The following is a 15,602-nucleotide window of genomic DNA, read 5'->3' on the forward strand; positions in this document are numbered from 1 at the left end:
TCCGCCCTTGTCGTAGTATTGTTTGAATTTAAAACAAATGATCTTCTTTGTAGTCGATCGGCCAAGACCATGAACAAATTGTTTTGATGACATTTTGCATTGGCAAGTTGCAACTGCGGCAATTCTAGGTAGCTAACTGGAACAGATAGCTTCTTGGTCAACGTATTCTTTAAACGGACAGTGGCTTAAAGGTATATTGTCACAGACCACTGACCTATTTAATGGTCTAACAAAGTATTACCTGAACAAAAATAATTTGATTTGTCCCAAAATGTACTTTATTCAACTATCTTCATAACCATATCCATTTATTAATGACATTTTGTAAAAAAATAACTGAATTATGGCAATGGTCCATAATTCAAAACTAAAATTGCCGAGAGGGTTGACATGGATTTCACTCCATCATGGTTCAGTTAAGGTAATGCGATAGCTAGATTTGGTTTCCAACAATTAATGTAATTTTTATTTATTATCCATTTTTAGAGAAATAAGGTCCTTAAATCCGTGACAGTATGCCTTTAAATCCAACCGCCCGTACCTGGTGGACTGCAATAATACCTTTGCTGGACAAATTTGCAAGTGAAATGTATTTTGTAGATCCGGGCATCACTTAATGGGGGCGGTCTGTCTGTGGGATGGTGCATATAAAAGATCCCTTGCTACTAATTGAAAATATAACGGGTTTCCTATCTAAGACTCTATGTCAGAATTACAAAATGTTTGACATGCAATAGCAGATGATTAATAAATCAATGTGCTCTAGCGGTGTCGTTTATTAAACTAAAACTTTCAAGTTTTGAACTCACAGCTATTTGGTACAGCTGTAGTGGGAAGGGGGTTACAAGCCAGATTTTTATCTTTATTTATATAGAAAGTTTGTTTTGTTTAACGACACCAGTAGAGCACATTGCTTGATTAATCATCGGCAATTGGATGTCAAACATATGGTCATTGAGAGGAAACCCTTTACATTTTACCATTAGTAGCAAGGGATCTTTTATATGCACCACCCCACAGGCAGGGTAGAACATACCACGGCCTTTGATATACCAGTCGTGGTGCACTGGTTGGAACGAGAAATAGTCCAATGGGCCCCCCGACGGTGATCGATCCTAGACCGACCGCGCATCAGGCGTGCTCTTTACCACTGGGTTACGTCCCGTCCCTTTCTATATATAGAGAAGGACAACAAAACGTTCATGGAATCATGGGGTGACGGGCTCAGGTTCCTACAGGCTTGCATGACCTTTGATATACCAGTCGTCGGCCACTAGTTGGGACGGAAAAATACCCGATGGGTCCACCGAGGGCGATCGATCATATGACCCACGGCCCTGCAGGCGAGCGGTTTGCCAGTGCCAGGAAGTATACGGATTCCCTTAAGCGGTTTGTTTCTCTAGTTCGTCGAGGAAACCAGGTCATTGAGCTCCGAGGTATGCCAGAGGATGTTTGCTCCGAACATTCTTCTCCAGAACTCAAGAGGAAGTCGCCATACGTAGTCCTGCATTTATTATTTCATACCGGCCTCGGTGGCGTCGTGGTTAGGCCATCGGTCTACAGGCTAGTAGGTACTGGGTTCGGATCCCAATCGAGGCATGGGATTTTTAATCCAGATACCGACTCCTAACCCTGAGTGAGTGCTCCGCAAGGCTCAGTGAGTAGGTGTAAACCACTTGCACCGACCAGTGATCCATAACTGGTTCAATAAAGGCCATGGTTTGTGCTATCCTGCCTGTGGGAAGCGCAAATAAAATATCCCTTACTGACTGTCGTAAAAGAGTAGCCTATGTGGCGACAGCGGGTTTCCTCTAAAAAACAGTGTCAGAATGACCATATGTTTGACGTCCAATAGCCGTTGATAAGATAAAAAATCAATGTGCTCTAGTGGTGTCGTTAAATAAAACAAACTTTTTTATTAGTTCATATGAGGGGCGGGATTTAGCTCAGTCGGTTGAGTGCTCGCTTGAGGTGCTTGCGTCGCAGGATCGAACCGCCTCGGCTGATTGGGTTTTTTCTCTCATTCCAACCAGTGCACCACAACTGGACAAAGTGGTCTGTGGGAAAGTGCATAAAAAAGATCCCTTGCTGCATTAGAAACAATGTAGCGGGTTTCCTCTGATGACTACGAGTCAGAATAACCAAATGTTTGACATCCAACAGCCGATGATTAATTATTCGATGTGCCCCAGTGGAGTCGTTAAACAAAATAAACTTTAACTTTATTAGTTCATAACGGGATCTAGCCCAGTTGGTAGAGCACTCGCCTGAGGTGCTGTGGTCGCAGGATCTAACCCTCTCAGTGGACCCATTCTCTGACTGGTTCCCCTCCCTCGTCCTAACCAGTGCCCCTACGACTGGTATATCAAAGGTCGTGGTATGTGCTGTCATGTATGGGAAAATGCATATAAAAGATCCCTAGCTGCTTATGGACAAACATGTAGCCGGCTTCCTCTCTACGGCTATATGTCAAAATTATCAAATGTTTGACAATCAATAACCGATGATTAATAAATCAATGTGGTCTAATGGTGTCGTCAAGCCAAACAAAACAAATAACCGTTAGACTAATTCATTTTAATTTATGTTCGTCTATGTTATTCTGGGCACGTTTCAGTTATAAATGAAGACCTGTTAACGGCGCAGACCTTAGTTTCAACTCGTAAAAATTGACACTAAGTTTAGTTAATCTACAAACCTGTAACACACTTTCCAGCCAGTGCACCACGACTGGTATGTGCTATCCTGTCTATGGGATGATGCTTATAAAAGATCCCTTGCTGTTAATCGGAAAGAGTAGCCCATGAAGTGGCGACAGCGGGTTTCCTCACTTAATATCTGTGTGGTCCTTAACCGTATGTCTGACGCTATAAAACCGTCAATAAAATGTGTTGAGTGTGTCGTTAAATAAACCATTTCCTTCTTCTGTAACACACTTGGATAAAGTTACAACAGACTGAAACAAGAGTCTGTGACGTCAAAACCGAAAAATATATTTTCAAAATAGACTTGAATCAATAACCGCTACTTCTCTAATAGTGAAAAATATGCTGTAGGTTTAAAAACTACGGTCTATTCCTTTAATGAAGGGCCGCGCATAGCCAAAAACAATCGTGGTGTAAACTGTATAAACACAAATTATTTTTGAACAGAGCTATGATGACATCAACTCATGAATCACTGTCAAAACACACTGAATGTCAAGATAAAGTCAAATGTACGTTTTGGCAAAATCGCATCTACTCCAATTACAACTACTACTACATATACCGGCAACGTCATCTCCTGGAGGAAAGAAAGAAATGTTTTATTTAACGACGCACTCAACACATTTTATTTACGGTTATATGGCGTCAGACATATGGTTAAGGACCACACAGATTTTGAGAGGAAACCCGCTGTCGCCACTACATAGGCTACTCTTCCGATTAGCAGCAAGGGATGTTTTATTTGCGCTTCCCACAGGCAGGATAACACAAACCATGGCCTTTGTTGAACCAGTTATGGATCACTGGTCGGTGCAAGTGGTTTACACCTACCCATTGAGCCTTGCGGAGCACTCACTCGGGGTTTGGAGTCGGTATCTGGATTAAAAATCCCATGCCTCGACTGGGATCCGAACCCAGTACCTACCAACCTGTATACCGATGGCCTGCCACGACGCCACCGAGGCCGGTCTCTCCTGGAGGAATGCAATGCAGATGTTTAGAATATCTATTTTGAAAACTTTGAAGGAAATGTTTTATTTAACGACGCACTCAACACATTGTATTTACAGTGACATGGCGTCAGACATATGGTTAAGGACCACACAGATATTGAGAGAGGAAACCCGCTGTCGCAACTTCATGGGCTACTCTTTTCGATTGGCAGCAAGGGATCTTTTATATGCACCATCCCACAGACAGGGTAGTACATACCACGGCCTTTGTTACACCAGCTGTGGAGCACTGGCTGGAGCGAGAAATAGCCTAATGGGTCCACCAACGGGGATCGATCCTAGACCGACCAGGCATCAAGCGAACGCTTTACCACTGGGCTACGTCCGGCCCCTCCCGCAGAAGAATGCCCCCGATTCCCTCTACAATTAACGTAAATGCATTACGCGGAAGTCAAACCAGTATAGATAAAATTTTAAAAACAAAGTCATACGTAGTCACTTGAAAATAATACAGGGTCGGGATTTAGCTCAGTCGGTTGAATGCTCGCTTGAGGTGCTTGCGTCGCAGGATCGAACCATCTCCGTGGATCCATTCAGCTGATTGGGGTTTTTTTCTCGTTCCAACCACTGCACCACAACTGGACAAAGGCCGTGGCATGTGCTTTTCTATCTATGGGATAGTGCATAAAAAAGATCCCTTGCTGCATTACAAAAAAAGTTAGCGGGTTTTTCTGATGACTACGAGTCAGAATTACCAAATGTTTGACATCCAATAGCCGATGATTAATTAATCAATGTGCTCCAGTGGACAAACTTCTTTTTTTTTCTTCAAATAATACAGTGCAAACTAATCTTTTTTGTTATCAATATACATGACATTTGCGATTGTAACTGTAACACATTATTTGACTTGATCGTACAGTTAATTGTTCATTGTAAGTAGATTCTTCATTTTATCTAACAGTTTGGTACATGACTACGATGTCTGTATATAAAAATATACGTCGTGAAAAATGCATTTACCAGAATATGTTATGGTGAATATTACTACATGTAGTAGAATGCAGGAAATTGTATTTCAGGACAACTAGGTTTCAAATTTATCACAAGAAGCTAACCTATGGAAACTCGACCACTTAGCGACCCTCGATATTTTTACATATAGTCTTAGAGAGGAAACCCGCTACATTTTTCCATTAGTAGCAAGGGGTTCTTTTGTATGCATCATCCCACAGACAGGATAGCACATACGACGGCCTTTGATCTACCAGTAGTGGTGCATTGGCTGGAACGAGAAAAGATACACACCCACACCCACACCCCCACACACACACCTACCCATGCCATTAGCGGCATCGCACCTGGGGCACTCGAGGTGTCTGGATTCACCCGATACAGTGTAGATCCGCCCTGCATAATTCCCTGTGGTATGTTATTTGACGATATATATAATTATGTTCTTAAATGGAAGTACCAAATTTAAAAAACAAATATTTCGGTGATTGGAATCATTTTTTTTCAATTTAAAAAAACCAAAACACATATTATATTATACATATTTCATTTCAATTTATTTTCGTGCTTATATCCATTGAAGGTTCAAGCACGCTGTCCTGGGCAGACACCTCAGCTATCTGGGCTGTCTGTCCAGGACAGTGGGTTAGTGGTTAGTGAGAGAGAAGAGGGTGTAGTGGCCTTACACCTACCCACTGAGCCCTTAAGAACTCGCTCTGGGTTGGAGCCGATACCGGGCTTATTATACACAAAACTATTTTCCAACTATTTTCAGTTGTTTATACTAAAGTAATTTAAAGTAATTATTCACTGCAGTATATCAACATTCACACTACAGTTATTATAACTTTCACTCTCACTCACTCACTCTCTCTCTCTCTCTCTCTCTCTCTCTCTCTCTCTCTCTCTCTCTCTCTCTCTCTCTCTCTCTCTCTCTCTCTCTCTCTCTCTCTCTCTCTCTGTTCTCTCAATTTTTATGTAAAATATGTACGCATACACTCTTAACTATGTTTGAATCCTAACAATTTATTCTGTTATGAAAAAATGAAAATGAAAGAACAATATTCTTATTAGAGCTAAAGCTCAAAAATGGTCTTGCCTATGACGAATCAAGATTGACCAGTTACTTTTTGCTTTCAGCAAGAACAAACTAACGTACATGTATATATCCCCTGGATCAGAAGATACAAGCAATTACTCGAGTTGGGCGGCGCTTGCCTTAGGTCACATCGCAAATTTGAACAAATTAGAGGCAGTCATTCTGGAATTAAGTCTGCCAGAGACGGTAAAATTTGGATATTTCCTCGGGCGCCTTCAATTATTACCTAATCTTTGGAACAAAGAACACGCTAGGCGCATTTGTCGGGGATAAATCAAATGTTCCGCCCGCGGTCGGTAGCTATGTCGTTGCATGGCAGTGCCTCGCTCCAGTACCCGCCAAAGACTGTGGGACGGGGCTTAAAACCTACCCCCAGGGCCGCTTGTACCAACAACAAATTGCTGGTGTTTCTTATCAGCATCGATATATCCATTAATAACCGTATATTATGAACATTATACATTTAATTGTTGATGGTGGCGGCTTTTCGCGTGTTACTTGTAATACTGGTATACACTTTACATACCAAGTAATTGTTTTAAAATATTATCTGAAATAGGAATAAAATTCATAATCTCTTTACAGGTTTTGGTAATTTTACTATTATTGTTATAAATAATTGCGTTTTTGTATCTAGCAGATGTTGTAAATGATGTGTGAGGGTTTTTTGTCTGTTTATTTTACGTATATATGTATCTAAGTATGTACGTGTGTGTGTGTGTGTGTGTGTGTGTGTGTGTGTGTTTATACACGTGTATATGTATTGATGTATGATGTATATTGTATGTATGTCGGATTTGATATTAAGTCACTGGTAGATATTAAGTCACTGGTACAGGGTATAAAATCCTTTGTGGCCTCACAAACTGTCTCATGACCTTGTTGGGACTCGAACCTTAGCCACCGAATCGCCCACAGTTCCCAGGCAAACACGATAACCGCTCGGCCTCCAACAAAAATAATAATAAAAATAAAAACCCAAACAAACAAACAAACAAACAAAAACCCCACCAAAACCCCCACCAAAAAACACCCACCAACAAAAACAATAACAGCACAAGACACCCCCTAAAATTTGAGAAATTAACAGACATACACGGGCAAATCTACGAGTTAAAAAAGGGCGGTTGAAGTTTATGGACATAAGGACTCTTATCCTTCTAAACATCATTTTTCCTTGCTGACAAATAGTTTATTAGTCAGGGAGCCAGACTTGAAAAGGAGTTCAAAATCAGATTCAAGGTGAACCCTTCTGCTATAATATTTATTTTGATATTTTTAAACAGCTATGATATTCTGCATGAAGGATTTATTAGTCTGCAAATCAATTTCTATTGTGAAAAAAGTTATCCTATAGCAACTAAAGGCATGTAGATCATAGATTGTTTACATAATAAACAGAAAAGTTATTATTTTCAAACTAAAAAAACAGCAACAGGTACACATGTACAATGTATTTTAAAATTGAGATGAAACTTAGCACATATACTAGGGAACATTTTAAAATTAAAAGTCATTTAAAAATATTGAGTACTAGCAAATGTGGCTATTTTTCAAGATGGCCGCTATTAATATGCTAAAAATTAAATAGTATGCTGGTTTGTTTTAGCTATAAATATGAAATTTATATAAAAAAAATATGTTATAGCAGATTTGCATGCAGTTAGGTTATCTGATGTAGAATAAAATGTGATCAGATGACTAACACAACAGCACCCCTACATGTCATGTGACATTATATCAGACCACCACCCCTTCTATCTTTAACGTGCTTGGATGCAGCTGGATAGTTACTTTGTAAAGGAACTTGATTGTGATGTGGTTTTGCAGGCTACCAACATTGATGTCTTTAGTAGGCCTCAAATAACTGTGACTCTAATCATTTGATATATTCGTGCCTATTCACAGTATTGTTGCTTATACACCAGTTACAGTCTCATTGCCATTGTGTCCTTTGTTAAACAGTATAGCCTGATACACCTATCTTTTGTATTGAAAATAGTAGGTGTTAAATTTATCATTATCAGACATATACAAATTTACCAGTACAGCTCTTAACATGCATGGACACATTTATAAATAGGCTCAGAGTTCAGCAACGCATTGGTGATCATGATATCGTGTACATATTTTCGATTCATTATTACCTGCCACAAAGCGATATCTTTCATAATAATTAGTTTGACCTAAAATGGGGTATACCCACACCTCAGCATCATTACAGTTTTGGTCATAATGGCTCCTCAAGTGATGCCTCGGATTTCCTACAACCAAACATATATGGTTAGTGATTCATACACATCGGAAAGAGTGGGTACAACTAATACCTACCTACCTACCTACCGCAAAAAAATGAGTCGTGTGGATTCTCTGGCGGGTATTTTGCTTAGCACTACATTATACTCACTAGTTGTGGAATCCCCGGCACTGTACCTTTAATGTGACCAAGTAACCATGACTAGGTAACTACTAGGTGATTCGTTTGAAACCTTATATAGCTGTTTGGTGGTAATGTAAATATGAATAAATGTTTTTATCCAGATTCAATCACTCGGGTAAAAATACCCCCCTCCACTTCCCTTTCAAACATGGTAATCTATATAATGGCTTCTTGAACAACTGTGTAAGTGACGATTCAACAATGATAGAAGTATGAACACCGGAAATGAAAATACGACCATGTTTCAGCTATACAATGAATAAGTGTATACAATAACAATAACAGCTGATGCATAATTATTATTTCAAGTGTTAGTACAAATGTATTTATGCAATTTCACAATTTTCATATCATTTCTTCGGAAATGTACTGTTCGTTCCACCCTTGATAACATACATGGCACATGTTTGTTAAACACGTAACATTTGAATCTTGACAATAATAAATACATGTGTTTTGTTTAACAACACCACCAGAACACACTGATTTATTAATCATCGGCTAATTTTGACATATAGTTCTAGAGAGGAAACCATTTTTCCATTAGTAGCAAGGAATCTTTTATATGCACCATCCTACAGACAGGATAGCACCTACCACTACCTTTGATATACCAATTGTGGTGCACTGGTTGGGAAGAGAAATAGTCCAATGGGCCCACCGATGGGAATCGATCTCAAACCGACCGCGCATCAAGCGAGCGCTTTACCACTGTTGAGTGTTGACAACTACACACAATAAAAGACTAGAATTCCTCGGAATTAAATGTCTCGCTGACCTTAAATTTATTCCATGTCGCTCACAGTTGTATTGATGTTCAATTCATTTTTAGTCATTCATTTCAACTTATTTTCGTGCTTATATCCATTTAAGGTTCAAGCATGCTGTCCTGGGCACACACCTCAGCTATCTGGGCTGTCTGTCCAGGACAGTGGGTTAGCTGTTAGTGGTTAGTGAGAGAGAAGAGGGTGTAGTGGCCTTACACCTACCCACTGAGCCCTTAAGAACTCGCTCTGGGTTGGAGCCGGTACCGGGCTGCGAACTCTGTACCTACCAGCCTGTAGTCCGATGGCTTAACTACTGTACCACCGTTGTTGTTCAATGCATGTTCTATGCCTGTTGAAGGCAAATTAATTAACTTTTAACTTTTAATTTAATAATTTTAATAAATTTCAAATTGCTTTAAAAGCCTTCAAATGGACAGAGATAAAACTATAAATCAGGTTTTATTGATCTGTGACTTATAACCTGTACAAAATTAACATAAATGTGAAAATTTAACATTGGGCTAAATGTTAATTAATAGTATTTTAATTAAAATTTATAACTTTAAAATAAAAAATTTCTAACATGCATAGGCGCAGCTATAAACCAAGTTTCATTGATGTAGTACTTTTAGGTTTTAAGAAATGAAGCTAAACGTAAATTTAACGTTGACGCCGTTGCCGACGTCGCCGAAAACGTAATACGTATATCTTGCTTTTTATTTACATCATTACAATACAAAATTTAATTTCCTCATGGTATATTTACTCTAATACATTACATTCTGTTATTTTGTATTAATTTTGATACAACTTTCCATAAAACCACTTCGAAACAGTTTATAAAAATTCCAGGGTGCCCTATATTTCGCAGAGCAGACCAACATTTCATAACTTCTGAGATGATAAACTTCAAATAAAAAATCCCCTGCGCGTGCTGTAACCTCACCATAGTGCAGGGGTGTAACATTCTCTTTGAGAATCACCAATACAGCACAAATACATTTTGAGTAAAAGTCAGTATCTATCTGTGATATTTGTATTTTTGCACAGTTCTTTACACTGTTTTTATTTAAATCTTGAATTTTTATATTGATGTTGATCATCACCTTATTTGTTTGTCTTTTACCATAGTGTGACACCCAATAGCCGATGTATTTTTCGTGCTGGGGTTTTCGTTAAACATTCATTGATTCATTGAAATATAAAATGGTTTAAACAGTGTAGCAGAAGGCTTCACCGTGACCAAACATTTCAGCCTTGGCTCCCTGTTGATTCATTGAAATAAAAAATGGTTTAAACAGTGTAGCAGAAGGCTTCACCGTGACCAAACATTTCAGCCTTGGCTCCCTGTTGATTCATTGAAATAAAAAATGGTTTAAACAGTGTAGCAGAAGGCTTCACCGTGACCAAACATTTCAGCCTTGGCTCCCTGTTGATTCATTGAAATAAAAAATGGTTTAAACAGTGTAGCAGAAGGGTTCACCGTGACCAAACATTTCAGCCTTGGCTCCCTGTTGATTCATTGAAATAAAAAATGGTTTAAACAGTGTAGCAGAAGGGTTCACCGTGACCAAACATTTCAGCCTTGGCTCCCTGTTGATTCATTGAAATAAAAAATGGTTTAAACAGTGTAGCAGAAGGGTTCACCGTGACCAAACATTTCAGCCTTGGCTCCCTGTTGATTAGTACACCTTTTACAATTGTTATCAGCAATATGTATCAACGTATCCGTGCCTGGAAGGGAGAAAGAGGAACAGTTTGTTTTTATGAACGACACCACTAGAGCACATTAATATATTAATCATCGGCTAAATTGGATGTCAAACATTTGGTCAAACCTGCTACACTTTTCCCATTAGCAGCAAGGGATCTTTTAAATGCACTTTTCGTAGACAGGACAGCACATACGAAGCCCCCCACCAAAAAAACTCAACCAGAGACTGTGTCCACCGATCGGGTTCGATCCTATGACCACTGAGCAAGATCCCGCCCCCCCCCCCCCCCCCCGAAGGAGGAACAAGTGCAATTACGTTAGGTCAACAAAACATTTTGACAAGACGCTCTAGACCCCCATCACTACCACCAGGGCTGTTGCTAATGGTGATTAGATTACCTGCCGTGTCCACCCCACCCCGTGTCTCCATGTGGATCTACCCTGGCAATGCTTCTAAAAATATGAAATATTTATTAATTATTTTTGTATGTATACCATAACGTTTATCTTCATGTTTTATCAGCAGTTTTCCAGTTCTGTTTTGCCACTAGTCATCCAAGTCTCTTAATTGCAAACAAAATGGCGTCCAATTTAGTTGATTACCCAAACATATTGATTCTTTTATTAAATACTTGTTTTCTCCCTGGGGATATAAAGACACCTGTTGGCCACGTGGGCCTTGTTATTCGTGGTGAGAAAAATCTCCGCTTAATAACAAGAGTATGTGATAAGCATGCATGGTAAAAAGAGCAGGGTCATGTACTGTCTGCTTAAAACGTCTACGTTTACATCATGGCAAAATTAACTGTCATCCCAGTCAGTAGTATGTGTATTTGTTGGTTGTAGCCCGCAGTTGAATAAAAGTCTGAGATTTGGATACTCGTAAATGAAATAATCGATAAAGAAATGATGGTGAATCAGATCACTAGATTCAGAAGCGCTCGGACGCACACACACGCACACGCACACACGAACGCACACAGACACAAATAGCTGGCAGACATACAGAAAACCTAAAATCAAACTGGCAAGCAAATACGTATATTTAATTGCGCAACTCCCCCCCCCCCCCCCACAAAGAACCCTCCAAAAACCCATAAGAAAACTGAAAGTGAAGGCTAAAATGCAAATCACCACCTTTTCTAAAAAAGATACAAAAAATCTCCCCCCCCCCAAACCCCCCCCCAACAAACCCCCCCACAAACCCCCCAAAACCCCAGAAACAAACAACAACAACAACAAACAAACATAAACAATTAAAAAAAAAACCCAACAATTAACAAACAAACAAATAAAAAAACCCCAAAAAACCCCAAGAATTATAGATGGGTGTTTATATATTTAAGTTCATTATTTATCGGTGGACTTATTCTTTGATTAGCTTTTTTTCCCCTCTTTCCCAACCAGTTCCACACGACTGGTATATCAAAGGCTATCGGAAAGTGCATATATAAAAGATCCCTTGTTGCCAATGGGAAAAAAATATAGCGGGTTTTTTCTACAAGTCACAATTAGCAAATGTCTAGCCGATGATTAACAAATCATTGTGCTCTAGCGGTGTCGTTAAAAAAAAAAATGTAATTTACAGTATAAATAACATTCAAAAAAACAACAACACTTCAAGCACACATTCAACGGTCAGCAAAGAAATGAACATTCTTCAATTAAAGGTATGTCCCAACAAATTTAGAAATAACCCCCACCTCAAGCACACATTCAACGGTCAGCAAAGAAATGAACATTCTTCAATTAAAGGTATGTCCCAACAAATTTAGAAATAACCCCCACCTCAAGCACACATTCAACGGTCAGCAAAGAAATGAACATTCTTCAATTAAAGGTATGTCCCAACAAATTTAGAAATAACAATCAGCTGTGTGTATTATCATAGTGTAACATTTACAACTACATCTATATTCAAATGCAACTGATCAATTAATTGTTATTCTGTTACCTGCCATTTATGCACCAACGTAGTCATTAGTGCACTGGTTGGAACGAGAAATCAATCCCTGACTGACTGCGCACCAAGCGAGCGCTTTACCACTGGGCTACGTCCCGTCCCCTTGGTGTGGGATGAAGTCATATAATCGATTGTCTTCGGTGATTTCGAACTTTTTTCCCATCCCAACCAATGCTCCACGACTGGTACTTTCAAGGCCGTGGTAAGTACAGTCATGTTTATTGGAAACTATATACTTGTAAAAGATCATATGCCAGGCCCGTTGGAACGATATGTGAAGGGGGGAGGCACACACTTTAGTGGGGGGAGGGGAACAAGCCATTTTAAAAATGTATATTGGATGCTTCACACCCCCACGTACACACAAATTGTTCCATTTTTCAAGTTGAATAGCGGGAAAAGTATGCAACAGAACACGGTGAATTGGTGCACCATCTTTTTCTTCCACAGTGCGTAGTATTTTATTCTATACTGATGGAAAAAAATAAAGGATCACGCCAACACTAACAGGAAACATTGGCTGCAACTAAAACCCTCATCCATAGTGTCAAAAAATAACCGTGTTATTGAATTTCAATCTGGCAACTGACATTCACTTCCACATTACATCTCTGTACTGTATAGACATGATTATAACACCAGTAGTGGTTGAAATCGGTCTACAATATCGAGAGTTCCCGTATTTGTTTCTCTTAGTCTTAGTATATAATAAACTGCTCTCTCTCTCTCTCTCTCTCCTCTCTCTCTCTCTCTCTCTCTCTCTCTCTCTCTCTTCCTCCTTCTCTCTCTCTCTCTCTGTCTCTCTCTCTCTCTTCCTGTCTGTCTCTCTCTTCATCCATCCCTCTCTCTTTTCCTCCCTCTCTCACTCTCTTCCTCTCTCTCTCACTCTCTCTTCCTCTCTCTCACACACTCTCTCTCTCTCTCACTCTCTTCCTCTCTCTCTCACGCTCTCTCTTCCTCCCTCTCTCTCACACACTCTCTCTCTCCTCTCACCTCTCTCTCCCTCTCTGCTCTCACTCTCTCTCCTCTCTCTCACTCTCCTCCCTCCCCCCTCTCGCTCTCTCTCTCCCTCTCTCTCTCTCTCTCTCTCTCTCTCTCTCTCTCTCTCTCTCTCTCTCTCGTGAATGTGCTGATGAGTTATTAAGCAAACATCTCTTTTTTCTGGTCCTGCCCTAGGATTTGACCAAAGTAGAGATAAGAGGACACCCAGTGTGTAAATTAGGCCAAATTTGCTACAATCCACATCCTGATAAATATAGTACACGCTGCTGCCTGAAAAGAAACGAAAAAAGAAAGAAAGAAAAAAATCCCCCCTCCCCCCCCCCCCCCCCCCCCCCCCCAAACCCTGCAATATTCACCTTTCAGGAAGCTTTCTGCGTCTTAGCTAGTGACATTTAATAACAATAACACTATATGTATTATAATATATCCCTCCTCAAAGTATAGGTTTCACAAAAACGTAAGTCCCCTCGGGCTGCAATCAAATACACCTTACTTTCTTTTGAGACAACCCCCTAGGCTACACGAGATGAAAGACGGCTTTCCAGAGAACTTGATCGAAGTAAAAAACCAAGATGTAGTATTTTCTAAACTACAAGTTGAAAGCACGAAATCAACCTCGGGCGTCGCGGTCTGGATAACTGCACGGAATTCAATTATACAAGACTTTTTGCTACAATTTTAAAACATTCTGCCCGGCCCGGGGCGTATTTTCGTGTTCTGTGAACGCTTCTTCTGTTCCTACGGTTTTGGATAGGGTAAACACATCGAAAGCGTAAGATGAAGCATCGGCCTTAGTTTTAAAGATTTCTCGTTTCATATTGATTGGTCTTGTCCATGTTTGGCCATAGTAGTGTGAAACTTTGATCTCGTAATAAACCATCGTCACACTTAATATAACGTTCACTACACGCGCAAAAGACATCAATGAATTAGTGTGATTAGTATTATTGGGTTGAGGCAGGGTGGAGTGGGGGGGGGGGGGGGGAGGCGGTAGGAATCCCAATTGTTATTTTATGTCTGGTAGGTCCACCGAATCTCTCCGACATGCACACTTATTTTAAATAAAATTTAAATTGCCTCAATCACACCTCCCCGTGTGAACAATTCTGAAACAATAGTTATGCAGTGAAACCCCACCTAACGACCACCCCGATTCTAAGACCACCCCACTAAACAGACCACTTTTTAGAAGACCGGATTATTTCCTTCATATTTAATAGTAAAAATTACCCGGTATTCAGACCACCCCGCTATTGCGGATTACGACCAGTAAAGTCAGTCCCGATCGTCGTTTTGCGTATATTTCGACCCCGCCAGTGCGACCAAATTACGATATCAATATCTCATATTTGTTCATTCCCAAGGCTGTTCAACAATAACTGATCTAAATTTAATGCTTGCTTTGTTTTAGCCGAGACTGGAACAGGTAACAGGAAGTAAAGTAAACACCAATGTTCTGTCTTTTGAAATGAATTAAAACTGTTAAAGAGAGATACACGTTTAAGTCGTTGAAAAACCGCCAATCGCAATCTGTTCACATAACCAACTTTCAGTTTCCGGAAAACTTGTCAACTGATTAATATTAATGAAGCGATGTAACACATTCGGATTACGAGAACAGGCGTTCCACGCGTCAATTAAATACCATTGTAACCAATAAACTGTCTATACAAATTGCAATAGCCATTCCAGCGGAAAGTCGCTATAATCACGTTTGATGTTGAAAGAAACGATACAGGTCAGAAGTCGGCATGACACGTGTTTAATGCTTATGTACCTGTTGTTCGAAGATACAGCCTAAATCTACCGAGTCTAATAAAATGTGTTAATGATAATTAGGACACAATAGAATAAATTTACCGACTAATTCACTAGGAAACAAAAGAAGTGTTGTTATCCGTTATTGAGATGTGTAATGACTGAGGCCACAAAGTGAGTTGTG

This window comes from Gigantopelta aegis, chromosome 14, assembly GCF_016097555.1.
Source record: "Gigantopelta aegis isolate Gae_Host chromosome 14, Gae_host_genome, whole genome shotgun sequence".
NCBI lineage: Eukaryota > Metazoa > Mollusca > Gastropoda > Neomphalida > Peltospiridae > Gigantopelta > Gigantopelta aegis.